Consider the following 15,291-nt stretch of genomic DNA (forward strand, 5'->3'; position numbering starts at 1 on the left):
ATTGCAATTTAAGCTAAACGTTCACAAAAGTTACGAAACAAATCCAAAAGTTTCACCTTTTTGGCAATTTAAGCCAAACGTTTACAAACGCTACGAAATAAATCCAAATGTTTCACCTTATTAGCAATTTAAGACAAACGTTTATAAACGCTACAAAACAAATCCAAGCCATTTAAGCCAAACGTTTACAAACTTTACGAAACAAATCCAAGCGTTTTTACTTTTTAGCAATTAATGCCAAACTTATACAAACGTTACGAAACAAATCAAAGCGTTTCACCTTTTTAGCAATTTAAGCCAAACGTTTACAAAGGTTACGAAACAAATCCAAACGTTTCACCTTTTACAGATTTAAGCCAAACGTTTACAAACCATACGAAACAAATCAAAACTTTTCCCCTTTTTAGAGATTTAAGCCAAACGTTTACAAACGTAACGAAACAAATCCAAACTTTTCACCTTTTTAGCGATTTAAGCCAAACATTTATAAACCTTATGAAACAAATCCAAATGTTTCACCTTTTTAGCGATTTAAGCCAAACGTTTACAAATGTTACGAAACAAATCCAAACGTTTCACCTTTTTAGCGATTTAAGACAAACGTTTACAAATGTTATGAAACAAAACCAAACGTTTAATACGTTACGAAATAAATCCAAACGTTTCACATTTTTAGCGATTTATGCCAAATGTTTACAAACATTACAAAACAAAACCAAGCGTTTCACCCTTTTAGCAATTTAAGACAAACGTTTACAAATGTTACAAAACAAATCCAAGCGTTTCACCTTTATAGCAGTTTAAGCCAAACTTTTATAAATGTTACCAAACAAATCCAAGCGTTTCAACTTTTTAGCAATTTAAGCCATACGTTTACAAACGTTGCGAAACAAATCAAAACATTTCACCTTATTAGCGATTTAAGCCAAACGTTTACAAACATATGAAAAAAATCCAAATTTTTTACCTTTTTAACGATTTAAGCCAAACGTTTACAAATATTACGAAACGAAATAAAACGTTTCACCTTTTTAGCGATATAAGCCAAACGTTTACAAACGTTATGAAATAAAACCAAACGTTTAAAACGTTACGAAATAAATCGAAACATTTACAAACGTTACGAAACAAAACCAAACGTTTCACCTTTTTAGCGATTTAAGCCAAATGATTACAAATGTTACGAACAAAACCAAACGTTTCACCTTTTTAGCAATTTAAGCCAAACGTTTACAAACTTTACGAAACAAAACCAAACGTTTAAAACGTTACGAAACAAACGTTACGAAACAAATCCAAACGTTTACAAACGTTACGAAACAAAACCAAACGTCTCACCTTTTTGTGATTAAAGCCAAATCTTTGCAAACATTACAAAACAAGACCGTACGTTTCACCTGTTTAGCGATTTAAGCCATACGTTTACAAACATTACTAAACAAATCCAAACGTTTCACCTTTTTAGCGATTTAAGCCTAACGTTTACAAATGTTACGGAATAAATCCAAACTTTTCACCTTTTTAGCGATTTAAGCCAAACGTATACAAACGTTACGAAACAAAACCAAATGTTTCACCTTTTTAGCGATTTAAGCCAAACCTTTACAAACGTTACGAAACAAAACCAAACGTATAAAACGTTATGAAACAAAGCCAAACGTTTACAACCGTAGCAAAAAACACCAAACATTTCCCCATTTTAGCGATTTAAGCCAAACGTTTATAAACGTTACGAAACAAAACCAAACATTTGTAAATGTTACGAAACAAATCTGAACGTTTCACATTTTTAGTGATTGAAGCCAAACGTTTACAAACGTTACGAAACAAATCCAAACGTTTCCCCTTTTTAGTGATTGAAGCCAAACGTTTACAAACATTACGAAATAAATCCAAACGTTTCGAAACAAATGCAAACGTTTAAAACGTTACGAAATAAATCCAACCATTTCACCTTTTTAGCAATTTAAGCCTAACGTTTACAAACGTTGCAAAACAAATCCATAAGTTTCACATTTTTAGGAATTTAATCCAAATGTTTACAAATGTTACGAAACAAAACCAAGAGTTTCACCTTTTTAGCAATTTTTTTTGGATAAATACCTTTTTAGCAATTTAAGCCAAATTTTTACAAACGTTACGAAACAAATCCAAGCGTTTCTACCTTTTTAGTATTTTAAGCCAAACATTTACAAACGTTACGAAACAAATTCAAGTGTTTCACCTTTTTAGCAATTTAAGCCAAACGTTTACAAACGTTACGAAAAAAATCCAAACGTTTCGTCTTTTTAGCAGTTTAAGCCAAACATTTACAAACGTTACATAACAATTCCAAACGGCCAAACGTTTACAAACGTTACGAAACAAATCCAAGCATTTCACCTTTTAAGCAATTTAAGCCAAACGTTTACAAACGCTATGAAATAAATCCAAATGTTTCACCTTAGTAGCGATTTAAGCCAAACGTTTATAAACACTACAAAACAAATCCAAACGTTTCGAAACAAATCCAAACGTTTAAAACGTTACGAAATAAATCCAACCATTTCACCTTTTTAGCTATTTAAGCCTAACGTTTACAAAGGTTACGAAACAAAACCAAACGTTTCACCTTTTTAGCGATTCGAGCCAAATGTTACAAAACGAATCCAAACGTTTCACCTTTTTAGTGATTTAAGCCAAACGTTTACAAACGTTACGAAACCAATCCAAACGTTTAATACGTTACCAAATAAATTCTAACGTTTAAGTCAAACGTATACAAACATTACGAAACAAATCCAATCGTTTCACTTTTTTAGCAATTTAAGCCAAACATTACAAAATTTTAAATGTTTCATCTTTTTAGCGATTTAAGCCAAACGTTTACAAACGTTACAAAACAAATCCAGACGTTTCCCCTTTTTAGCAATTTAAGCCAAACGTTTACAAACGCTACAAAACAAATCAAAACGTTTCACCTTTTTAGCGATTTAAGCCAAAAATTTACAAACGTTACGAAATAAAACAAAACGTTGCACCTTTTTTGCGATGTAAGCCAAACGTTTTCAAACGTTGCGGAACAAATCCAAACGTTTCCCCTTTTTAACAATTTAAGCCAAATATTTACAAACGCTACGGAACAAATCCAAACGTTTCACCTTTTTTGCGATTTAAGCCAAACATTTACAAAAGTTACGAAACAAATCCAAACGTTTCACCTTTTTAGAGATTTAAGCCAAACGTTTACAAACTTTACGAAACAAATCCAAGCGTTTCAATTTTTTAGCAATTTAAGCTAAACGTTTACAAATGTTACGAAACAAATGCAAGCGTTTCACCTTTTTAGCAATTTAAAGCAAATGTTTGAAACGTTACGAAACAAATCCAAACGTTTCACATTCTTAGCAATTTAAGGCAAATGTTTTCAAACGTTACGAAACAAATTTAAACGGTTCCCCTTTTTAGCCATTTAAGCCAAACGTTTATAAACGTTTCAAAAGAAATCCAAACGTTTCACCTTTTTAGCGATTTAAGCCAAACATTTACAAACGTTACAAAACAAAACAAAACGTTTCACCTTTATTGCGATATAAGCCAAAAGTTTTCAAACGTTACGAAACAAATCCATACGTTTCATCTTTTTAGCGATATAAGCCAAACGTTTACAAAAGTTACGGAACAAATCTAAACGTTTAACCTTTTTAGCGATTTAAGCCAAATATTTACAAATGATACGAAACAAATCCAAACGTTTTACCTTTTTGGCGATTTAAGCCAAACGTTTACAAATGTTACGAAATAAATCCAAACGTGTCACCTTTTTAGCAATTTAAGCAAAACGTTTAGAAAAATTACGAAAGAAACCCAAACATTTCATCTTTTTAGCGATTTAAGCCAAACGTTTACAAAGTTTATGAAACGAAACCAAACGTTTCACCTTTTTAGCGATTTAAGCCAAAAGTTTACAAAGGCTACGAAACAAATCAAAACTTGTTACCTTTTTAGCAATTTAAGCCAAGCGTTTACAAATGTTACGAAACAAATCCAAACGTTTCACCCTTTTAGCGATTTAAGCCAAACGTTTACAAACGTTACCAAATAAATACAAATATTTCACATTTTTAGCTATTTAAGCCGAACATTTATAAATATTACGAAACAAAATCATACGTTTAAAACGTTACGAAACAAATCCAAACGTTTCACCTTTTTAGCACTTTAAGGCAAACGTTTACAAACGTTACGAAACAACGTTTCACCTTTTTAGCAATTTAAGCCAAACGTTTACAAACGTTACGAAATTTCAAATGTGTCACCTTTTTAGCGATTTAAGCCAAACGTTTACAAATGTTACAAAACAAATCCAAACGTTTCCCCTTTTTAGCGATTTAAGCCAAAAGTTTACAAACGTTACGAAACATATCCAAACGTTTCACCTTTTTAGCGATTTAAGCCAAACGTTTACAAACGTTTCACATGTTTAGCGATTTAAGCCAAAACCGTTACAAACGTTACGAAACAAAACAAAGTGTTTCACCTATTTAGCAATTTAAGCCAAACGTTTACAAATGTTAAAAAATAAATCCATGCGTTTCACCTTTTTTGCAATATAAGCCAAACGTTTACAAACATTCCGAAACAAATTCAAGTGTTTCATCTTTTTAGTAAGCTAAACGTTTACAAACGATACGAAACAAAACCAAGCGTTTCACCTTTTTAGCAATTTAAGCCAAACGTTTACAAACGTTACGAAACAAATCCAAACGTTTCACCTTTTTAGAGATTTAAGCCGAATGTTTACAAACATTATGAAACAAAACCAAACATCTCACCTTTTTAACAATTTAAGCCGAATGTTTACAAACGGTATGAAAAAAATCCAAACGTTTCGCCATTTTAGCGATTGAAGCCGAATGTTTAAAACGTTACGAAACAAATCCAAACATTTCACCTTTTTAGCGATTTATGCCAAACGTTTACAAACGTTACGAAACATATCCAAACGTTTCACCTTTTTAACGATTGAAGCCAAAACGTTTACAAACGTTACGAAACAAATCAAATGTTTCACCTTTTTAGCAATTTTAGCCAATCATTTACAAACGCAATGAAACAAATCCAAACGTTTCACCTTTTTAGCGATTTAAGCCAAACTTTTACAAAAGTTAGGAAACAAATCCAAGTGTTTCACCTTATTAGCAATTTAAGACAAAGGTTTACAAACGTTACAAAAAAAATCCAAGCGTTTCACCTTTTTAGCAATTTAAGCACTACGTTTACAAACGTTATGAAACAAATCCAAACGTTTCACATTTTTAGCGATTTAAGCCAAATGTTTACAAACGTTAAGGAACAAATCCATGAGTTTCACCTCTTTAGCGATTTAAGCCAAACGTTTATAAACGTTACAAAACAAATCTAAAGATTTCACCTCTTTAGCAATTTAGGCCAAACATTTACAAATGTTACGAAACAAATCCAAACGTTTCACCTTTTTAGCGATTTAAGACAAACATTTACAAAATATTCTGGAACAAATCCAAACATTTCGCGTTTATATCAGTTTAAGACAAACGTTTACAAACGTTGCGAAACAAATCCAAACGTATCACCTTTTTAGTGATTTAAGCCAAACGTTTACAAACGTTACGAAACAAAACCAAACGCTACGAAATAAATCCAAACGTTTCATATTTTTAGCGATTTAACCAAATCTTTACAAACGTTACGAAACAAAACCAAGCGTTTCACCTTTTTAGCAATTTAAGCCAAACGTTTACAAATGTTACGAAAGAAATCCAAGCGTTTCACCTTAGCAATTTAAGCCAAACATTTACAAACGTTTCAAAAAAATTCAAGCGTTTCACCTTTTTAGTAATTTAAGCCAAACAGTTAACAAACGTTCCGAAATAAATCCAAGCGTTTCACCTTTTTAGTCAATTAAGCCAAACGTTTACAAACATTACGAAACATATCCAAGCGTTTCACCTTTTTAGCAATTTAAGCCAAATGTTTACAAACGTTACGAAACAAATCAAAACGTTTCCCCTTTTTAGCAATTTAAGCAGAACGTTTACAAACGTTACGAATCAAAACCAAACATTTCACCTTATTAGCAATTTAAGTCGGCTTACAAACGTTACGAAACAAATCCAAACCTTTCACATTTTTAGCGATTTAAGCCAAACGTTTACAAATGTTATGAAACAAATCCAAGCGATTCAACCTTTTAGCAATTTAAGCCAAACGTTACGAAACAAATGCAAGCGTTTTCACCTTTTTAGCAATTTATGCCAAACGTTTACAAATGTTACGAAAGAAATCCAAACGTTTCAAATTATTAGCAATTTAAGCCATCCGTTTACAAACGTTACGAAACAAATCTAAAGGTTTTACCTTTTCAGCAATTTAAGCCGAACGTTTACAAGCGTTACGAAACAAAACCAAACGTTTCACCTTTTTATCGATTTAAGCAAAACATTTTCAAACGTTATGGAAAAAATCCAAACGTTTCACCTTTTTAGCGATATAAGTCAAACGTTTACAAACGTTATAAAACAAATCCAAACGTTTCACCTTTTTAGAGATTTAAGCCAAACGTTTACGAATGTTACGAAACAAATCAAAACGTTTCACCTTTTTAGCGATTTAAGCCAAACGTTTACAAAGGTTACGAAATAAATAACACGTGTAACCTTTTTTCCTATTTAAGCAAAACATTTACAAACGTTACGAAACAAACCAAACGTTTTCCCTTTTTAGCTATTTAAGCCAAACGTTTACAAAGGTTATGAAACAAAACCAAACATTTCCTCTTTTTAGCGATTTAAGCCAAACGTTTACAAATGTTAGGAAACAAGTCCAAACGTGTCACCTTTTTACCAATTTAAGCCAAACGTTTAATAACGTTACGAAACAAATCCAAACGTTTCACCTTTTTAGCGATCTAAGCCAAACGTTTACGAACGTTACGAAAGTAATACAAATGTTTGACATATTTAGTGATTTAAGCCGAACGTTTACAAACGTTACAATACAAAACCAAACTTTTAAAACATTACGAAACATATCCTAACATTTCACCTTTTTAGCAATTTAAGGCAAACGTTTACAAACGTTACTAAATAAATCCAATCGTTTCACCTTTTTAGCAATTTAAGTTAAACAGTTACAAACGTTACGAAATTTAAAACGTTTCACCTTTTAGCGATTTAAGACAAACGTTTACAAACGTTACGAAACAAATCCAAACAGTTCGCCTTTTTAGAAATTTTAGCCAAACGTTTACAAATGTTACGAAATGAATCTAAACGTTTCACCTTATTAGCAATTTAAGCTAAACGTTTACTGACATTAAGAAACAAAACCAAACTTGTAAAACGTTACGAAACAAATCCGAACATTTCACATTTTTAGCGATTTAAGCCAATTCCTTACAAACGTTACGAAATAAAACCAAGCATTTCACCTTTTTAGCAATTTAAGCCAAACATTTACAAATGTTATGAAAGAAATCCAAGCGTTTCACCTTAGCAATTTAAGCCAAACGTTTATAAACGTTCCAAAAAAATTCAAGCGTTTCACCTTTTTAGTAATTTAAGCCAAACAGTTACAAACATTACGAAACAAATCCAAGTGTTTTACCTTTTTAGCAATTTAAGCCAATCGTTTACAGACATTACGAAACAAATCCAAACTTTTCACCTTTTTAGCGATTTAAGCCCAACGTTTACCAACATTACGAACTAAAACCAAACATTTTACCTTTTTAGCAATTTAAGCCAAACGTTTACAAACGTTACGAAACAAATCCAAACGTTTCCCCCTTTTAGCGATTTAAGCCAAACATTTAAAATGTTATGAAACAAATCCAAACTTCACCTTTTTAGCGATTTATGCCAAACGTTTTCAACCGTTACAAAACAAATCCAAATGTTTCACATTGTTAGCGATTGAAGCCAAACATTTACAAACGTTACGAAACAAATCAAAACGTTTCTCCATTTTAGCGATATAAGCCAAAAGCTTACAAAGGTTATAAAACAAATCCAAACGTTTTGCGTTTTTAGCAATTTAAGCCAAACGTTAACAAAGGCTACGAAACAAATCCAAGCATTTCACCTTTTTAGCAATTTAAGCCAAACGTTTACAAACGTTAAGAAACAAATCCAAGTGTTTCACCTTTTTAGTAATTTAAGTTAAACATTTACAAACGTTACAAGACAAATTCAAACGTTTCACCTTTTTAGCGATTTAAGACAAACGTTTATAAACGTTACGAAACAAATACAAACGTTTCACCTTTTAGCAATTTAAGCCAAACGTTTACAAACGTTACATAACAAATGCAAACGTTTCCCCTTTTTAGAGATATAAGCCAAACATTTACAAACGTTACGAAACAAATCCAAATGTTTCACCTTTTTAGCGATTTAAGCCAAACGTTTACAAAATGTTACAAAACAAATCCAAACATTTTTCCTTTTTAGCGATTTAAGCCAAACGTTTACAAACATTAAGTAACAAATCCAAACGTTTCACCTTTTTAGCGATTTAAGCCAAACGTTTACTAATGGTACGAAACGAATCCAAATCGTTTCACCTTTTTAGTGATTTAAGCCAAACGTTTACAAACGCTATGAAATAAATCCAAACGTTTCTCCTTGTTAGCAATGCAAGCCAAACGTTTACAAACGTTACGAAACAAATCCAAGTGTTTCACCTTTTTAGAAATTTAAGCCAAACGATTACAAACGTTATGAAACAAATCCATGCGATTCACCTTTTTAGTAATTTAAGTGAAACGTTTACAAATGTTACGAAACAAATCCAAGCGTTTCACCTTTTTAGAAATTTAAGCCAAACGTTTAATAATGTTACGAAACAAATCCAAACGTTTCACCTTTTTAGCGATTTAAGTCAAACCTTTATAAACGTTACGAAACAAATCCAAACGTTTCACCTCTTTAGTTATTTATCAAACATTTACAAACATTACGAAACAAATCCAATCGTTTCCCCATTTTAGCGATTTAAGCCAAACGTGTACAAACGTTACAAAACAAATCCAAGCGTTTCACCTTTTTAGCAATTTAAGCCAAACGTTTACAAACATTAAGAAACAAAACCAAACGTTTCACATTTTTAGCGATTTAAGCCAAACGTTTATAAACGCTACGGAACAAAACCAGACATTTCACCTTTTTAGCGATTTAAGCCAAACATTTATAAACGATACAATACAAATCCAAATGTTTCACCTTTTTAGCGATATAAGCCAAACTATTTACAAACGTTGCCAAACAAATCCAAACCTTTCACATTTTTAGCGATTTAAGCCAAACGTTTACAAATGTTACGAAAGAAATCCAAGCGTTTCAACCTTTTAGCAATTTAAGCCAAACGTTTACAAACGTTATGAAACAAATCCAAACGTTTCCCATTTTTAGAAATTTAAGTCAAGCGTTTAAAACGTTACGAAACAAATTCAAATATTTCACCTTTTTAGCAATTTAAGCCGAACGTTTAGAAACGTTACGAAACAAAACCAAACGTTTCACCTTTTTAGCGATTTAAGCCGAACGTTTACAAACGGTACGAAACAAAGCCAAAAGTTTCACCTTTTTTAGCGATTTAAGCCAAATGTTTTCAAACTTTATGGAACAAATCCAAACGTTTCAAGTTTTTAGCGATTTAAGCAAAACGTTTACAAACGTTATGAAACAAATCAAAACGTTTCACCTTTTCTAGCGATTTAAGCCAAACGTTTACAAAGGTTACAAAACAAATAAAATGTGTCACCTTTTTAGATATTTAAGCAAAACGTTTACAAACGTTACCAAATAAATCCAAAGGTTTCAGTTTTTTTAGCGATTTAAGCCAAACGTTTACAAAGGTCGTGAAACAAAACCAAACGTTTCACCTTATTAGCGATTTAAGCCAAACATTTACAAAGGTTACAAAATAAATCCAAACGTGTCACCTTTTTAGCAATTTAAGCCAAACGTTTAATAACATAACGAAACAAATCTAAATGTTTCACCTTTTTAGCGATTTAAGCCAAACGTTTACAAACATTACAAAAGAAATACAAACGTTTCACATATTTAGCGATTTAAGCCGAACGTTTACAAACGTTACGAAACAAAACCAAACGTTTAAAACGTTACGAAACAAATCCAAACGTTTCCCTTTTTAGCAATTTAAGCCAAATGTTTACAAATGTTACGAAACAAATACAAGCGTTTCATGTTTTTAGCAATTTACGCAAAACTATTACAAACGTTACAAAATTTCAAACGTTTCACTTTTTTAGCGATTTAAGCCGAACGTTTACAAAGGTTACAAAACAAATAAAACGTGTCCCCTTTTTAGCTATTTAAGCAAAATGTTTACAAACATTACCAAACAAATCCAAAGGTTTCAGCTTTTTAGCGATTTAAGCAAAACGTTTACAAAGGTCATGAAACAAAGTCAAACGTTTTACCTTATTAGCGATTTAAGCCAAACGTTTACAAAGGTTACGAAACAAATCCAAACGTGACACCTTTTTAACAATTTAAGCCAAACGTTTAATAACGTTATGAAACAAATCCATACGTTTCACCTTTTTAGCGATATAAGCCAAACGTTTACAAACATTACGAAATAAATACAAACGTTTCACATATTTACCGATTTAAGCTGAACGTTTACAAACGTTACGAAACAAAACCAAACGTATAAAATGTTACAAAACAAATCCAATCGTTTCACCTTTTTAGCAATTTAATCCCAACGTATACAAATTTTACGAAACAAATACAAGTGTTTCACCTTTTTAGCAATTTAAGCCAAACAATTACAAACATTACGAAATTTCAAACATTTCACCTTTTAGCGATTTAAGCCGAACGTTTACAAACGTTACGAAACAAATCCAAACATTTCGCCTTTTTAGCAATTTAAGCCAAACATTTATAAACGTTACAAAATAAGTCCAAACGTTTCACCTTTTTAGCGATTTAAAAGAAACGTTTACTTACGTTACGAAACAAAACCAAACTTTGAAAACGTTACGAAACAAATCCAAACGTTTCGCATTTTTAGCGGTTTAAGCCAAACCCTTACAAACGTTACGAAATAAAACCAAGCGTTTCACATTTTTAGTAATTGAAACCAAACTTTTACAAACATTACGAAACAAATCCAAGTGTTTCACCTTTTTAGCAATTTAAGCAAAACGTTTAATAACGTTACGAAACAAATCCAAACGTTACCCCTTTTTAGCGATTAAAGCCGAACGTTTACAAACGTTACGAAACAAAACAAAACATTTCACCTTTTTAGAAATTTAAGCCAAACGTTTACAAAAATTACGAAACAAATCCAAACGTTTTCCCCATTTTAGCGATTCAAGCCAAATACGAAACAAATCCAAACTTCACCTTTTTAGCGATTTATGCAAAATATTTACAAATGTTACGAAACAAATCCAAACGTTTGACGTTGTTAGAGATTGAAGCCAAACGTTTACAAACGTTACAAAAAAATCCAAACGTTTCACCTTTTTAGTGATTGAAGCAAAACGTTTACAAATATTATGAAACAAATCCAAACGTTTCAACTTTTTAGCGATAGAAGCCAAATATTTACAAACGTTGCGAAACAAATCCAAATGTTTCACCTTTTTAGAGATTTAAGCTAAACGTTTACAAAGGTTAGGAAACAAATCCAAATGTTTCACGTTTTTAGCAATTTAAGCCAAACATTAAAAACGTTACGAAACAAATCCAAGCGTTTCACCTTTTTAGCAATTTAAGCCAAACATTTACAAACATTACGAAACAATCCAAGCGTTTCACCTTTTTAGCAATTTAAGCCAAACGTTTACAAACGTTACGAAACAAATCCAAACGTTTCCCCTTTTTAGCGATTTAATCCAAACTTTTACAAACGTTACGAAAAAAATCCAAACGTTTCAACGTTTTAGCGATATAGGCAAAACGTTTACAAACGTTATGAAACTAATCCAATGTTTCACCTTTTTAGCGATTTAAGCCCAACGTTTAAAAACATTACGAAACAAATCAAAGCGTTTCAACTTTTTAGCAATTTTAGACAAACGTTTACAAATGTTACGTAACAAAACTAAGCATTTCACCTTTTTAGCAATTTAAACCAAACGTTTAAAACGTTACGAAACAAATCCAAACGTTTCCCATTTTTAGCAATTTAAGCCAAACGTTTACAAACTTTACGAAACAAATCTAAACGTTTCACCTTTTTTGCAATTTAAGGCGAACGTTTACAAACGTTACAAAACAAAACCAAACGTTTCACCTTTTTAGCGATTTAAGCGAAACGTTTTCAAACGTTATGGAACAAATCCAAACGTTTCCCCTTTTTAGCGATTTAAGCCAAACTTTTACAAACGTTATGAAATAAATCCAAACGTTTCACCTTTTTAGAGATTTAAGCCAAACGTTTACAAATGTTACGAAACAAATCCAATCGTTTCACCTTTTTAGCGATTTAAGCCAAACATTTACAAAGGTTATGAAACAAAACCAAACGTTTCGCCTGTTTAGCAATTTAAGCCAAACGTTTACAAAGGTTATGAAACAAATCCAAACGTGTCACCTTTTTAGCAATTTAAGCAAAAAGTATAATAACATTACAAAACAAATTCAATCAATCACCCATTTTAGCGATATAAGCCAAAAGTGTACAAACGTTACGAAACAAATCCAAGCGTTTTACCTTTTTAGAAATTTAAGCCAAACGTTTACAAACGTTACGAAACAAAACCAAACGTTTCCCATTTTTAGAGATTTAAGCCAAACGTTTATAAACGCTACGAAACAAAACCAAACATATCACCTTTTTTGCAATTTAAGCTACAAATCCAAACATTACACCTTTTTAGCGATTTAAGTCAAACTATTTACAAACATTGCCAAACAAATCCAAACCTTTCATATTTTTAGGATTTAAACCAAACGTTTACAAACGTTACGAAACAAATCCAAGCGTTTCAACCTTTTAGCAATTTAAGCCAAACGTTTACTAACGTTATGAAACAAATCCAAACGTTTCGCATTTTTAGCGGTTTAAGCCAAACCCTTACAAACGTTACGAAATAAAACAAAGCGTTTCACCTTTTTAGCAATTTAAGCCGAACGTTTAGAAACGTTACAAAACAAAACCAATCATTTCAACTTTTTTGCGATTTAAGCCGAACGTTTACAAACGTTACGAAACAAAACCAAACGTTTCACCTTTTTTGCGATTTAAACGAACGTTTTCAAACATAATGGAACAAATCCAAAAGTTTCACCTTTTTAGCGATTTAAGCCAAACATTTACAAACGTTATGAAACAAATCCAAACGTTCAACTTTTTTGAGATTTAAGCAAAAAGTTTACAAAAGTTATGAAACAAATCCAAACGTTTCACCTTTTTAGTGCTTTAAGCCAAACGGTTACAAAACAAAAACGTTTACAAACATTACAAAACAAATTCAAAGGTTTCACCTTTTTAGCGATATAAGCCAAACGTCTACAAAGGTTATGAAACAAAGCCAAACGTTTCACCTTTTGGCGATTTAAGCCAAACGTTTACAAAGGTTATGAAATAAATCCAAACGTGTCACCTTTTTAGCAATTTAAGCCAAACGTTTAATAACGTTACAAATTAAATCCAAACGTTTCACCTTTATAGCGATTTAAGCCTAACGTTTAGAAACATTAGGAACTAAATACAAATGTTTCACATATTTAGCGATTTAAGCCGAACGTTTACGAACGTTACGAAACAAAACCAAACGTTTAAAACGTTACGAAATAAATATAAACGTTTCCCCTTTTTAGCAATTTAAGCCAAACGTTACGAAACAAATCCAAGCGTTTCACCATTTTAGCAATTTAAGCCAAACAATTACAAACGTTGCGAAATTTCAAATGTTTCACCTTTTATCGATTAAAGTCGAACCTTTACAAACATTATGAAACAAATCCAAACGTTTCGCCTTTTAAGCAATTTAAGCCAAACGTTTACAAACGTTACGAAATAAATCCAAACGTGTCACCTTTTTAGCGATTTAAGCCAAACGTTTACTAACGTTACAAAACAAAACCAAACGTTTAAAACGTTACGAAACAAATCCAAACGTTTCACATTTTTAGCGATTTTAGCCAAACCCTTACAAACGTTACGAAATAAAACCAATCGTTTCACCTTTTTAGCAATTTAAGCCAAACGTTTACAAATATTACGAAACAAATCCAAACGTTTCACCTTTTTAGCAATTTAGGCCAAACGTATACAAACATTCTGAAACAAAATCAAGTGTCGTACCTTTTTAGTAATTTAAGCCAAATGTTAACAAGCATTATGAAACAAATCCAGACGTTTCACCTTTTTAGCAATTTAAGCCAAACATTTAAGAGTTAATTACATATAAAATCACCACTTTTACACGAAATTGCAAAAGTAACACGACCTTTAAAACGTGGCAATTCAGAGCACCACCTTTCATTTCTTTTCAAAAATAACACGAGCATGTTTTTTGATAAAATTTTGCTGACTTGTACACTCAATGGGAGTGCCACGTGTCATGCCACGTCAACAAAAATGCCACTAAAAATGTGCCCGTGTTATTTTTGAAAAGAAATGAAAGGTGGTGCCCTGAATTGCCACGTTTTAAAGGTCGTGTTATTTTTGCAATTTCGTGTGAACGTGGTGATTTTATATGTAATTAACCCAACATTTAATAACGTTACGAAACAAATCCAAACATTTCACCTTTTTAACGATTTAAGCCGAACGTTTACAAATGTTACGATACAAAACAAAACATTTCACCTTTTTAGCAATTTAAGCCAAACGTTTACAAACGTTACGAAACAAATCTAAACGTTTCCCCATTTTAGCGATTTAAGCCAAACGTTTAAAATGTTACGAAACAAATTCAAACTTCACCTTTTAGCGATTTATGCCAAACATTTACAAATGTTACGAAACAAATTCAAACGTTTCATGTTGTTAACGACTGAAGCAAAACGTTTACATACGTTACGAAACAAATCCAGACGTTTTAAGTTTTTAGAGCTATAAGCCAAACATTTACAAACGTTACGAAACAAATCCAAACGTTTCACCTTTTTAGCGATTTAAGCCAAACGCTAATAAAGGTTATGAAACAAATCCAAATGTTTCACGTTTTTAGCAATTTTAACAAAACGTTAACAAACGTTATGAAACAAATCCAACCGTTTCCCCTTTTTACCAATTTAGGCCAAACGTTTACAAACGTTTCGAAACTAATCC

Source organism: Mercurialis annua, linkage group LG7 (assembly GCF_937616625.2).
Source record: "Mercurialis annua linkage group LG7, ddMerAnnu1.2, whole genome shotgun sequence".
Classification (NCBI taxonomy): Eukaryota; Viridiplantae; Streptophyta; class Magnoliopsida; order Malpighiales; family Euphorbiaceae; genus Mercurialis; species Mercurialis annua.